The 15,543-nt window shown below is 40.2% G+C and overlaps 1 pseudogene; it reads left to right on the top strand.

Annotated features, from left to right (window-relative positions):
- LOC110721327 overlaps positions 1 to 15,226 on the top strand; it is a 29,391-nt pseudogene extending 14,165 nt beyond the window's left edge.
- The last annotated feature ends 317 nt before the right edge of the window (positions 15,227 to 15,543 follow it).

Genomic DNA, 15,543 nt, shown 5'->3' with positions numbered 1-15,543 from the left:
TTCCAGGAAGGAGGCAGCTTGTCAATAATAACAGCAATTTGAAATTGTTCATCAAGGGCCATACCTTCGGAAATTATCTCATGGGCAATTTTCTGAAGGTCGTGAGACTGCACTTCCACGGACTTATCATCAGTCATCTGGAATTTTAGGTACCTACTAACAGCATACTTTTTGGCACCTGCTTCTTCAGTATCATACTTTTTTTTGTAGGGCATCCCACAAACCCTTAGCAGTATTTTCCATATTATAAAAGTCATAGAGGTTATCAGACAGACCATTAAGTACATAGTTTTTGCACATGAAATCAGTTTCATTCCAGGTTTCGATTTCACTATTCAAGTAAGCTAATTCATCTTCAGGAGCATTATCAGGAATAAATGGCCGAGGGGCTGTTAAGGCAGAATTAACCTTTTTGACAGTTAAGAAAAATTGCATTTTCTGTTTCCATCTTTTAAAGTGAGCGCCCTCAAAACGAAAGGGCTTGTTAAGGTCAGCAGACATAGTCATTTCTTCGGTAGACATAGTGTTCACGAAGGCAGAAACGATTGTTCTAAAATTGTTATAAACGGAATTGCACAAATAAAATAGTAAGAACAATGTTACCGAGAATAAGACTGAGTCGCGGACTATGTCGCTCTCTTTAGAACATTCGCGGCACTGCCTCAAACTTGTGCAAGCAGCTCGTACCAAACCGGATGCCCCCAGGATAAAACAGTCTTTCACAAGTATAAAATACCGGCGGTTTTGCACCGAACCACCGGACAATGGAACACCAGAAAATCAGAAAGAAACTGCTCGACTGTTTTGAGAGGAAGAGAAAATATATTTTGCAAAGTGGTTTTCTGTTTTTTTTTTTCGTGTTTTTAAAAACAAAGCTGGAACCGTCCTTTTATAGGTAAAGATACGTAACAGCTTAAGCATGAAAACGGGAGAAAGATTAGCAACGTTTACTGCAATTAGTGTATTCGTTAAGCAAGAATCAAGGCATTAAATCAGTGTAACGGTGCAACGTTTAGCAGTAAAACAGCAACGAGAATCAAGCAATGTAACGGAAAAATTTAAACCAAAACAGTAAAACGTTTTGTAACTGAATATTAATCAAACCGGTAACAAAAATTAAGTTTGTTTAATAACCCAAACCCAAACCCGACCCAGCCCAGCCCGGCTCGGCTCGGTTCAGTTCGGCGCGCGTGTGTGTGATATATGGTTTACCATATAGGTCCTCCCTCTCCACAAAATGTGGGTAGCCCAAGGGCCACACCCCTTTAGCCCACTCTCTATATTATAAAGAGAGTAAAACTCTCATATTCTAATAACTAAAGTGTGTTATTAGCGCCTGAGCAAAGTCAACGGCGTAAGTATATGTTTGATTTTTTGCCCATGGGATGGATTGTATTTACTTGGATTTTATCATTGTCTGGTGGCCAAATGCAGATACATATGTTGATATTTATACATCTTTAAAACTTTGTCCATTGTATCTAAGGAAAACTATGTATAAGGTAAGATGAATTGTCTCATGGTTTAACGTTGTATAAAAAGAATTAGGATTGAAGAAAGAATTCAGGGATGAGTAAAGGAAGGAATGGGGGTTAAGGTATTTTCGTCAATCACTCATTATTCACAGGCGTTAGTAAGCAATATGCAAGCATTAGTAACATGCAGGCGCCATTTAACACACCTCGCTCAAATTTCTACAAGTGTTTTCCTCTACTAGAAAATAATTGCTGCTTTGAAAATGTATTCAAAACCATTTAAAAATCTTTTCCTTGAAATTCCATATTAGTGTATCACATGAAGGTTGTACACAACAAATGGTAGAACATTTTTTAGTGTGAATAATTGAAAAAAAAATTAAAAGATTGTCTGAACTTCATAAAACTATCTTACAAGTTCCTTCCTCTGGTGTAGTTTTCTGTTCTGTGGGGGCTGCTTCTCTTGTGCCTTACCACTAATCCTCTTGCGTTTCTTTGTTTTCTCTTCACCAGTTTCCTCAGTGTCCTTGAAAATGACATCCTGCTCTACAGTTTCAGGCACCTCAAAGGAACTTTGTCTGGGCTGCGTGTTGTCAATTTTCTTGAGCTGCATAAGGTGAAACATTATCAAAGAAGTGAAGCCACATTTCAACATCACGAATCCACATTTATTTTGTAAAATGAAGATTGCATATTAGCACATGTTTGCTATCAGCAACTACAACAAGGTCTTTACTATAGCTTTATCAAAGTGCAAAAGTTTTTAGGGTCTTTACTATAACTTTGGAGGAAAACTTAATGAGAGTGAAGGAAAACTAAACATTTATGGTTAGCTTAAATTATGTTCAGAAGGAAGGTCTACCTTCGCCACAAAAAAACCCATTCAATTCGTGAACGTTTGGTAGAAGTGCCTTGTCAATTTCAACAATGGATGAAACCGGTATTGTCTAAAGCGAGCATATCTGCAGAAAGGAAGGAAGAGAGCGTTTTGATCTACATCATTGCTCAAAACAAAAAAAAAATAGAATAAAATAAAATAAAAACCCTATATGTAACTCCCCCTAGTTCCGAAATTAACATTACCCTTCACATTTACGGCCAAAATCAATTCCATACGGGACTAGCTTTACATTTCAGCGCTTCAAGGCATAGTCAATAACTGCTTCGTTCTGCACAATTCTATAATTAGTATAGAGTCAAAGTACTTCCATATTTTCTGAATTTTATGATGGTGGATGGGTGGGAGGGTTGGGGTGACACTTGTCTCTGTTACAAACCTCCATAACCATGATAGAGCATGTTGAATACACAACAAATCCTCCAATTTTGGAATTTGCATCAACCAAATCAATAGCAGCCAGTAGTAGTTGTTGCAGACACTGTTGAGCACATCAGTGTAAAAACAAAAAAAAAGATTAAGAACATTAAATTCTTCCCTAATGGCATACAGTAACATAACTCATAGCAAAAAAACCCCATCCCCAAATGAATATAGCAAAAGATGCTTAAAGATGCATTTAGCCCTAATTCTAAATAATTTCATTTGCTTTGACTATTATTTATAATATGCAATGACATTTTTATGAAGGTGCTATTTTTTTTTAAGTTACATTTTTCATACTCTATCTGGCATACATAAATTCTTTCTTTACATACAAAATCACAATTACAAACCTTCTGTAAATGTGCACACTTTTGGATTTCTTCAAAGCTTTTGGTCAATTTTACAGACTCATCTTTGGATATCACCTATATGGACAAGGAAATAATATATTGATACCAAAAAATCTAAATAAAATTATGACAGTTTGAATTAGTCCATTTTCTTATAAGGCCAAAGATTGGCAAACCTTCAGCTCCTCAAATAGGGACATAGATTACAATTGATTTGAATTTTTAAAAAAATGTATGGGTCTTAAATCATTCTAAGTGTGGATGTATGTCCTATATATAGATTGGTAGTTGTCAAATAAACTTGTGCCAGTAAAGAGCACCAGACAGGAGAATATATCAAAGGGATATAGGAAATAAAAACAACCAGGGTCCGGGGAGATAGGTGTACACATTGTAATTGAACGAGCATATACACAATATAAAAATTATAAAGAGTAGCTAGCAAGGGTTATTGGGGCCAGCCTACACCACTAATTAAGTACATTGTATTGATACAAATATATTAGAGAGGGTGGGTGTTTTTCAAGCAATACATAGAATTGTTTCAATGCGATGATAAAAAGATTACCATTAAGACTTATAAGCAAAAAGTAAGCTTTACTTACCCCTGTACCGCTGCAAGGGGCATCCAATAGCACTCTATCACATGAATTCATTCCTAGCACTTGTGGGAGCTAAATGCAAGAAATCCAAGATAAAAAGGTCAAATCAAAATAAGTAATTGATATAGTCTTAAAAAAAAAACAATTAAGCCAAGGACTATAAAATCTACTAATACAGTTAGAATTTAACAAATCCACATGTTTCTAACTCATTTACAATAGAGTTGACCAAAGAAAAATATAAAACTCATCAATATTATATATGCTAAACTCTCCATATACTCATATAGTTATTGATTTTCATTCCACATATTGTGTATATGACTAAATAATTACATAAGCAACTAAGTTTGAAACAGGTTTGAAGTAGTAGCTGCACTAGATTGTCAAATAATTAAGATCCAAATTAGAATTGCTAATAGTTTGTTTGCTTACTAAACTAGTCCCAAGCTTGGTTTTCTATTTAAAATGGAGTATATAAAGATCTCTTTTACTCTTGGAATGCAAACATTTAAAATTTAGGTTTATTTTTCACAAAATTAATATTCACATATATATAAATCAATGCTTGTTTTCATTTTAATTTTTAAAGCACAATAATTATCTTATACTTATACATGTTTTCTCTCGGATTTTTTTATGCAATCATTAATTAGGCTAATTTGTGGGGTAGGGGGGGGGGGCATACGGGCTAGACTTCCATCATACTATGAACATAATATGAGCAGTTTTTTGAAATTGTCAATATAATCGAATAATCAGATTCAAAAGATCTTTCCGTCTTACACAATTTCATAGAATTGTTTTGTCATTTCAATTTCATTTATGAATCATTCATTCGCTAGAAAATAAAAAATTATTAAATATTTATATAGACTAGTTTATTCATTAAAAATGAATTGAATATTAATAATTAATCTAATACAAATATAGAACTTTCTGTTTGGGTCCAATTTACTTTAATTGGGCCGGTCCATAAATGATTAATTACAAAGCCCAAGGCTAAGGTTCAACTCTCCAAACGGTGTCAAGTCAGTTAAGGCCCAGTCAACGTAGCAAGCCCACTTGATTTACGGCCCACTTATCTATTGAGAAAAGGTATAAAAACCTTCAATCCTCTCTCTACACATATACACATTAAGCCTCAAGCAATTAATATTCTTGCATTGCTTTCTCTCTCTAAACACTGTACTGACTTCGGCATCGGAGGGGCTTTTCTCGGCAACACCCTAAGGCCAGTTCACGTGTGTCTGTTGTGCAGGAAACCCTCGGCCCAGTCATCACTTGGACCGAGATCAGTCTTCAGCCCGCAGAAAAGGACCTTGACGAAGGTCCCATTGTTTTTACCCGAAACAATTTGGCGTCGTCTGTGGGGAGGACATTCAAAAGTAAGCCAAAAATCAACCAATCTTAGCAAAAATGACTAAGAATGGTAAGAGTGCCAAGAGTACTAAAAAGAACGACCCTTCCTCTTCTAGGAAAGGTCCGATTCCGGTGAGGAGGAATCCACTTGCTCCACCGTCAGTGATAAAGAAGAAAGCAAATGGCACCTGGAGAATACGCGTCGACTTCACGGACCTAAATAGGGCCTGCGCAAAAGAGTTGTATCCCTTGCCAAAGATTGATCAACTAGTCGACTCGACAAGTGGGCATGCCCTACTTAGCTTCATGGACGCATTCTCGGGGTATCATCAGATCTTCATGCACCTCGACGACCAAGCAAAAACGGCCTTCGTTACGAACGCCGGGATGTGTATGATTACAAAATGATGTCTTTCACGTTGAAAAATGCGGGGGCAACATATCAAAGACTGGTTGATCAGGTCTTCACCGAGCAAAAAGGTTGCAACATGGAAGTCTATGTTGACGACTCAATAGTCAAAAGCAAAGAGGACAAAGACCATGTCGCGGATCTGGCCGAGACCTTCACCGCCCTAAGGAAACACCAAATGAAGCTAAATCCGAAGAAGTGTGTCTTGGGCGTGAAGTCAGAAAAGTTTCTCGGCTTTATGGTCAGCAAGAGGGGGATTGATGTCAATCCCGCCAAAGTGCAGGCGGCGCTCGATCTTCCCGAGCCGAAAACAATGAGGGACGTCTAGCGTCTCACCAGGCCTTATCCAGGTTCATCTCTAGAGCCTTGGACAAGGGGTTACCCTTCTTCAAAGCACTGAAACTCCAAAAATCCAAGGATCTCATCTGGGAAGACGAGCAAAAAGATGCCTTCAAGCAGCTGCATGAACAACTGGCTCAACTCCTGACGCTGGCACGCCCAGCATAAGGAGAAACTCTGTACTTATATGTGACAGTCAGCCCGGCCACTATAAGCGCGGTTTTGCTGAGGAAAAAAGAAAAAGTCCAACAACCGGTCTACTTCGTCAGTCACACTCTGACGGATGTCGAGAATCGCTACCCCCTACTCGAGAAAGTGGCATATGCAGTGGTGGTAGCATGTCCGAAGCTGAGGCCCTATTTCGACTACCATCAAATAGTGATCTTGACTGATCAACCGCTGGAAAAAGTACTCGACAAAGTTGAAAAATCCGGTAGACTAGCAAAGTGGGCCTTCGAGCTATCAGTTACCTGCCAAGAACAACCATCAACGCCCAAGCCCTAGCGGACTTCCTAGCCGAGTGTTCTTACCAGGAGACACTAGACGAGGAAAAGAAATTTTGGACTGTTTTCACGGATGGATCCTCCACCGTAAATGGTTCGGGGGCAGGGGTAGTAATAACCTCGCCCGAAAGTAAGTCCTTTGAGTATGCACTGAAATTCTCATTCAAAGCTTCGAACAACGAAGCTGAATATGAAGCAGAAATCGCGGGCTTAGAGCTGTGCATATCATTAGAAGCCGAGCATGTCTGTCTAAAGACATACTCTCAGCTCGTCGTGAATCAGATCCGAGGCGAATATGAGGCCAAAGAACCCTCAATGATAGCTTATCTCAAAATGATCAAAACAGTTATTGCGAAACTGAGAACTTTTGAAGTCGAGATGATCCCAAGGGGTCAGAACGCACAAGTCGATGCCCTCTTCAAACTTGCAAGTTCAACTCTAACTGAGCTGAATCGATCTGTTTATGTGGAGGTGCGCCGAGAAAGAAGTGTGGACGAAGCGCATGAGGTTTGCTGCATCGCACACAAGCCGGGATGGATGGACCCCATCCTAGCCTACAAGCTTCGAGGAGAATTTCCCGAAGACAGGAACTTGGCCTCCAAACTGAAACGAATCGGCTCAAGGTTCATCGTCTTCAGAGGAGAATTGCTGAAAAAATCTTTCTCAGCCCCACTACTAAAATGCATGGGGCCAACAGATACTGACTACATCCTTCGGGAGATCCACTTCAACATTTATGGAAACCACATCAAGGGGAGAGCTTTAGCCCACAAGGCATTGAAGGCAGGGTATTATTGGCCTACCATGATCTCAGGCGCTAAGGAGCTGGTCAAAAAATGCGAGAAATGTCAAAAATTTACGCTAGTCATCCATCAACTAGCCCCAAATCTTCAACCGATCCAAAATCCGCTTCCATTCGCCCAGTGGGGGCTGGATATCTTGGGACCCTTTCCTAATGCCCCCTACCCAAAAAGATGGCTGATAGTCGGCATTGACTATTTCAGCAAATGGATCAAGGCTGAAGCAGCCTCGAACACCTCAGAGCAAACTGTCAAGAAATTTATCTGGCAAAATATCATCACTCGCTTTGGGGTTCCGAAGGCTTTTGTCTTTGATCATGGAAGGCAATTTGACAATTTGCCGCTGAAGTGGTACACTGACCAGTTTGGCATTAAGTTGGCATACTGAACAGTGTGCCATCCGCAAAGCAATGGTCAAGCCGAAGTTGCAAACAAGCAAATCCTCAATGCTCTCAAGAAAAGGGTTGAAGATCAAAAGTCCAAGTGGATAGAGGAACTCCTAGGAACCCTTTGGTCACTTCGGACGACTGAAAAAGAGGCTACGGGATATTCACCTTTTGAGCTGGTGTATGGATCCGAAGCCGTCCTTCCAATGGAAATCGGCACAGAGAGTTTGTGCGTGAATCTGTTCGCAGCCGAGGAAAATGAACAACTCATGAAAGAATCCCTCGATTTTCTTGACGAGGTCTGAGACTCGGCTCGAGAAATAATGGCTGCAGATAAGCGAAGGATCAACAAATTTTACAACTAAAGAGATCATGTAAGACTTCTTAAAATTGGTGATCTTGTTCTTTGAAATGCTGCATTTGTGCAAAAAGGACGCATTCATGAGAAACTCTCAGCAACTTAGGAGGGCCCCTATGAAATTTATAAAAGGAATTTTTCCAGCGGCTGATCAGTCAAGACCACTATTTGATGGCAGTCAAAATAAGGCCTCAGCTTCCGACCGGCTACCACCACTGCAAATGCCACTTTCTCGAGTAGGGGGTAGCGAGTCTCGGCATCCGTGAGAGTGTGACTGACGAAATAAACCGGTTTTTGGACTTTTTCTTCTTCCCTCAGCAAAATCGCGCTCATAGTGGCCGGGTTAACTGCCACATATAAGTGCAGAGTTTCTTCTTCAGCTGGCGTGCTAGCGTCAAGAATTGAGCCAGATGTTCACACAGCTGCTTGAAGGCTTCTTTTGCTCGTCTTCCCAGATGAGCTCCTTGGTTTTTAGGAGTTTCAGCGCTTTGACGAAGGGTAACCCCTGAAAGGAATTGTGTCCTTCCAACAAGTGTATTATTCCGATAGAGGGTTCGAAATTATTAGAAATCTAATTATTTAGTGAGGTCAAGTGATCGGAACGTTTAGGTGGAGGCCGCTTCCGATCAGTAATATTAATGTACAATTAATATTACAGCTTAATCTTGACTGAACCCTTCGGGTCACACCCCAATCGAGTAACCAATCCAAGGCAACAAATCAATCCGTAGGATTAGATGAGTCATTAGAGTATTACAAACAAAAACATCGGATATCGAGCTTAGAGCGTCGAAACCGAGCGCCGTGAGTCGAGTCGAATTTAAAATTCGACGAGACGAGAAATCATGCAAACGACAAGTTCTAGCTGAGCCATAGTCTCACATTGGCCTAGCCATGCGAGTGCTAGGCTAGCACAGGGCACCAACCACATCGCATGGCTATGCCGCAAGCCAAGCATGCATTTGCGTGCTAGGCTCGCTGGCCGAGCATGCTTGCAGGGTTGGTGCGTCTAGTTGCACGCACGCTAGCTCCAGCATCCATGGCTGGGCTAGTCAAGACCTTGGAAAAGGTATCAAGGCCAGCTCCAGCATCCATGGCTAGGCTAGTCACGACCTTGGCAAAGGCATCAAGGCCTTGACAAAGACATCAAGGCCTTAGCATAGGCATAAAGGCAGGCTGCCAGCTAACTCATGCGTGTGCCAAATTTTGCGTGCATGTGAGAGCTTGGTTAAGGGTTGATTGGGGAGAAAGGGGTGGATGGTCCCCCCCCCCCTTGTGGTCCTCACCTAATCCCTTGCTCACCTCTTGACACTTGGCGTTTGTTGATTCACTTGCATTTTCAATTTTCTTTGAATTAAAATAAATTGAATGAAGTGCAGTTTTACTAATTCTCCCACATTTATGTGAGATTGGAATTAAAGGCTCCCTTCCCTATAAATATTCATCATTTGGGATTGGGAAAGGATACTTGAGTTGTGAATTTAAGGGATCTCTAAGAAGAGAATACCTTAATTGTAATACTCTAAGTTCCTTGGTCTAGCCCCGACTAACCTTCGGGGTAGGGACCGTTCGGTTCGGGTCTCAAGGGTGTGAGCCGTCGGAGGCTCACGCACTTGCGGAGCTAGCACTTTCAAGTAAGAGCTCTAAAGGAGCGAAGCACGCGTCGAGGGTAAGATTGTCTTTTCTCTCTATTAGTTAATTAATTATGTGATTATTAATTAATTTGCATGTTTAGTTACATTAATTTGTGTGCGGGTCTTGGCTGGGTTTTATTCCGCGTAGTGTCAGACACTACGAAACCCAACAACCCTTTGTCCGAGGCTCTAGAGATGAACCTGGACATGCAACCATTCTCCCGGTGAGACGCTGGACGTCCCTCTTTGTTTTCGGCTCCGGAAGGTCGAGCGCCACCTGCACTTTAGAGGGATTGGCATCAATCCCTCTCTTGCTGACCATGAAGCCGAGAAACTTGCCTGACTTCACGCCAAAGACACACTTCTTCGAATTAGGGCAACGAAGGTCTCGGCCAGGTCCGCAACGTGGTCTTTGTCCTCTTTGCTTTTGACGATTGAATCGTCAACATAGACTTCCATGTTGCGGTCTTTTGCTTGGCAAAGACCTAATCAGCCAGTCTTTGATATGTTGCCCCCGCATTTTTCAACCCCAAAGGCATCATTTTGTAATTATACACCCCGACGTTCGTAATAAAGGTCGTTTTTGCTCGGTCGTCGGGATGCATGAAGATCTAATGATACCCCGAAAATGCGTCCATGAAGCTAAGTAGGGCATGCCCACTTGTCGAGTCAATTAGTTGATCAATCCTTGGCAAGGGATAAAAGTCTTTTGGGCAAGCCCTATTTAGGTCCGTGAAGTCGACGCACATTCTTCGGGTGCCATTTGCCTTCTGAACCATCACCGCATTGCCAGCCATTCCGGATACTGACAGGGTTCAATGAAACCTGCGTCCAGGAGTTTTTTTACTTCGGCTGCGATGTCTCAGTTCTTATTTGCGGAGTAATTTCGCTTCTTTTTCTTAACCAGTCGACAGGTAGGGTCGACATTAGGCTTGTGAAAGATGAGGTTCGGATCAATCTCAGGCATGTCTGCTGCCGAGAAAGCGAACACATCTTTGTTGTCCCGAAGGAGTTAGATAAGCTCACAGCGGACGTTTGGATGGAGTCCGAGCCGATGCTGACACATTTTTCAGGGTCTCCTTCAATCAACTCTATTGACTCAGTCTACTGGTCCAACTCCATTGCTTTGGCACCAGGCTCTTCACAATCTCATCTGTTGTCAATATCAGCAAGCTTCCCAGACATCGGCCGGTGGTCTGAGTCTTTCGGCTCAGATGAGGAACTAGCTTTTTCTTTCCCCAAAGATCTTTCTCGTGCTGGGGTGCCTTAAGCTGAAGCACTTAAGCCTTTAGGCTTCTTTGTGCATCGGTTTTATTCTCTTTCTTCTTCCTCATCATCCTTGTCGTCGCGACGACTTTTGGATGGCTTGAGGTAGTAGCATCTTTGGGCTTCCTTTTGGCTGCCCTGGATTCTTTTGGAGTAGCCCTCATCCGAAACGTATATCATCGTTTGATAGTACGTAGAGACTATTCCTTGAATTTCGTGAATCATGGGTCTCCCCATAATCACGTTATGTACAGATGGAACATCCATGACGAGAAACTCGGCCATTAGATTCCGGGCTGCTTTGTTGCGACCGATGGTGACGGGAAGGGTAATTTTCCGATCTGGATATATTGCAGACATATGGAATCCAGATACCGGGTAGGGTACCGGAGTCAGGTGCTTGGTCATAAACTTCAGCTGGTCGTAAGCCTCTCAGAAGAGGATATTCGTACCACTTCCGCAGTGGACGAGAGTTCGCCAAACGTTGTGGTTTGCGATCCATGTGACGATCACCAGCGGGTCATCATGGGGGTATGCCACCCCCGACAATCTTCGGCTGTGAACGTAAAGTTCGGCATTGGAGATTGTGGTGCTCAAATTTCAGCATGGTTCACTTTATGGGTCAAGCCTCTCAAGTGGAATTTGTCCCCGGTGAGACGCTAGACGTCCCTCATTGTTTTCGGCTTGGGAAGATCGAGCGCCGCCTGCACTTTGGCGGGATTGACATCAATCCCCCTCTTGCTGACCATAAAACCGAGAAACTTGTCTGACTTCACGCCGAAGACACACTTCTTCGGATTTTCCTTAGGGCGGTGAAGGTCTCGGCCAGATCTGCGACATGGTCTTTGTCCTCTTTGCTTTAGACTATTGAGTCGTTAGCATAGACTTCCATGTTGCAACCTTTTTGCTCGGTGAAGACCTGATCAACCAGTCTTTGACACGTTGCCCTCGCATTTTTCAACCTGAAAGACATCATTTTGTAATTATACACATCCCGACGTTCGTAACGAAGGCCGTTTTTGCTTGGTCGTCGAGGTGCATGAAGATCTGATGATACCCCGAGAATGCGTCCATGAAGCTAAGTAGGGCATGCCCACTTTTCGAGTCGACTAGTTGATCAATCTTTGGCAAGGGATACAACTCTTTTGCGCAGGCCCTATTTAGGTCCGTGAAGTCGACGCGTATTCTCCAGGTGCCATTTGCTTTCTTCTTTATCACTGACGGTGGAGCAAGTGGATTCCTCCTCACCGGAATCGGACCTTTCCTAGAAGAGGAAGGGTCGTTCTTTTTAGTACTCTTGGCACTCTTACCATTCTTAGTCTTTTTTGCTAAGATTGGTTGATTTTTGGCTTACTTTTGAATGTCCTCCCCACAGACGACGCCAAATTGTTTCGGGTAAAAACAATGGGACCTTCGGCAAGGTCCTTTTCTGCGGGCTGAAGACTGATCTCGGTCCAAGTGATGACTGGGCCGAGGGTTTCTTGCACAACAGACACACGTGAACTGGCCTTAGGGTGTTGCCGAGAAAAGCCCCTCCGATGCCGAAATCAGTACAGTGTTTAGAGAGAGAAAGCAATGCAAGAATATTAATTGCTTGAGGCTTAATGTGTATATGTGTAGAGAGAGGATTGAAGGTTTTTATACCTTTTCTCAATAGATAAGTGGGCCGTAAATCAAGTGGGCTTGCTACGTTGACTGGGCCTTAACTGACTTGACACCGTTTGGAGAGTTGAACCTTAGCCTTGGGCTTTGTAATTAATCATTTATGGACCGGCCCAATTAAAGTAAATTGGACCCAAACAGAAAGTTCTATATTTGTATTAGATTAATTATTAATATTCAATTCATTTTTAATGAATAAACTAGTCTATATAAATATTTAATAATTTTTTATTTTCTAGCGAATGAATGATTCATAAATGAAATTGAAATGACAAAACAATTCTATGAAATTGTGTAAGACGGAAAGATCTTTTGAATCTGATTATTCGATTATATTGACAATTTCAAAAAACTGCTCATATTATGTTCATAGTATGATGGAAGTCTAGCCCGTATGCCCCCCCCCCACAAATTAGCCTAATTAATGATTGCATAAAAAAATCCGAGAGAAAACATGTATAAGTATAAGATAATTATTGCGCTTTAAAAATTAAAATGAAAACAAGCATTGATTTATATATATGTGAATATTAATTTTGTGAAAAATAAACCTAAATTTTAAATGTTTGCATTCCAAGAGTAAAAGAGATCTTTATATACTCCATTTTAAATAGAAAACCAAGCTTGGGACTAGTTTAGTAAGCAAACAAACTATTAGAAATTCTAATTTGGATCTTAATTATTTGACAATCTAGTGCAGCTACTACTTCAAACCTGTTTCAAACTTAGTTGCTTATGTAATTATTTAGTCATATACACAATATGTGGAATGAAAATCAATAACTATATGAGTATATGGAGAGTTTAGCATATATAATATTGATGAGTTTTATATTTTGCTTTGGTCAACTCTATTGTAAATGAGTTAGAAACATGTGGATTTGTTAAATTCTAACTGTATTAGTAGATTTTATAGTCATTGGCTTAATTGTTTTTTTTAAGACTATATCAATTACTTATTTTGATTTGACCTTTTTATCTTGGATTTCTTGCATTTAGCTCCCACAAGTGCTAGGAATGAATTCATGTGATAGAGTGCTATTGGATGCCCCTTGCAGCGGTACAGGGGTAAGTAAAGCTTACTTTTTGCTTATAAGTCTTAATGGTAATATTTTTATCATCGCATTGAAACAATTCTATGTATTGCTTGAAAAACACCCACCCTCTCTAATGTATTTGTATCAATACAATGTACTTAATTAGTGGTGTAGGCTGGCCCCAATAACCCTTGCTAGCTACTCTTTATAATTTTTATATTGTGTATATGCTCGTTCAATTACAATGTGTACACCTATCTCCCCGGACCCTGGTTGTTTTTATTTCCTATATCCCTTTGATATATTCTCCTGTCTGGTGCTCTTTACTGGCACAAGTTTATTTGACAACTACCAATCTATATATAGGACATACATCCACACTTAGAATGATTTAAGACCCATACATTTTTTTAAAAATTCAAATCAATTGTAATCTATGTCCCTATTTGAGGAGCTGAAGGTTTGCCAATCTTTGGCCTTATAAGAAAATGGACTAATTCAAACTGTCATAATTTTATTTAGATTTTTTGGTATCAATATATTATTTCCTTGTCCATCTAGGTGATATCCAAAGATGAGTCTGTAAAATTGACCAAAAGCTTTGAAGAAATCCAAAAGTGTGCACATTTACAGAAGGTTTGTAATTGTGATTTTGTATGTAAAGAAAGAATTTATGTATGCCAGATAGAGTATGAAAAATGTAACTTAAAAAAAATAGCACCTTCATAAAAATGTCATTGCATATTATAGATAATAGTCAAAGCAAATGAAATTATTTAGAATTAGGGCTAAATGCATCTTTAAGCATCTTTTGCTATATTCATTTGGGGATGCGGTTTTTTTGCTATGAGTTATGTTACTGTATGCCATTAGGGAAGAATTTAATGTTCTTAATCTTTTTTTTGTTTTTACACTGATGTGCTCAACAGTGTCTGCAACAACTACTACTGGCTGCTATTGATTTGGTTGATGCAAATTCCAAAATTGGAGGATTTGTTGTGTATTCAACATGCTCTATCATGGTTATGGAGGTTTGTAACAGAGACAAGTGTCACCCCAACCCACCCACCCATCCACCATCATAAAATTCAGAAAATATGGAAGTACTTTGACTCTATACTAATTATAGAATTGTGCAGAACGAAGCAGTTATTGACTATGCCTTGAAGCGCTGAAATGTAAAGCTAGTCCCGTATGGAATTGATTTTGGCCGTAAATGTGAAGGGTAATGTTAATTTCGGAACTAGGGGGAGTTACATATAGGGTTTTTATTTTATTTTATTCTATTTTTTTTTTTTTTGAGCAATGATGTAGATCAAAACGCTCTCTTCCTTCCTTTCTGCAGATATGCTCGCTTTAGTCTGTTCAGTGGTCGGTTTTGTATCTTCAACCAATATTTTGAGCATAATTTTTAGGAAGTAGAAGGGGTGGGGGACTTATAATTGGTCTATAAGAACTGGTTACACTATATATGCTTATACTTCATATTAATAAATGAACATTAAAAAACCTTGGGTTAGCAGCATTGTTTAGGTGCACTTGGTAACAACACTATTATTTCCTCTTAAATTGTTTCCACAATATAAATAGCAAGGGTGTTCCTTGGTGTCAGGTGTGAATAATAATTTGCCTGTTGTGAGAGTTTAAGCTGAAGATTCAATGGTCATACTTATTCCACGTTTACCTTCGAATCTTCGATAAGCATCGTTTTTATGCGTTTTGGAATTTACAGCTTATGTAGGATCCTTTGAAGTGATATCCATTTACAAGTGCCAATTGGAAAGCCTGCTTTTGTTTTTTTCAGGTGATATTATCGCGGTAGCTCTGAGTTCATTCAATGATGATTTTAGAAAAGATATACATAAACTCCATGATGCTTAGGGTATTTGAAGACGAATCCCCAAGAACTGCAGAAGCTGAATTCGCAATCAGGTATGCTCAATTCTCTTTTAAAATTAGGGTTCTTCGCACATTATAATTGGGGGAAATTGGGGGATTTTTGAATTAGGGTTCTTGTTCTTCGCACAAATTATTTG

The sequence above is a fragment of the Chenopodium quinoa genome, unplaced genomic scaffold, assembly GCF_001683475.1.
Source record: "Chenopodium quinoa cultivar QQ74 unplaced genomic scaffold, ASM168347v1, whole genome shotgun sequence".
NCBI classification, from domain to species: domain Eukaryota; kingdom Viridiplantae; phylum Streptophyta; class Magnoliopsida; order Caryophyllales; family Amaranthaceae; genus Chenopodium; species Chenopodium quinoa.
Note: the sequence above shows the minus strand (reverse complement) of the source record. Positions and strands in the feature narration are given on the sequence as shown.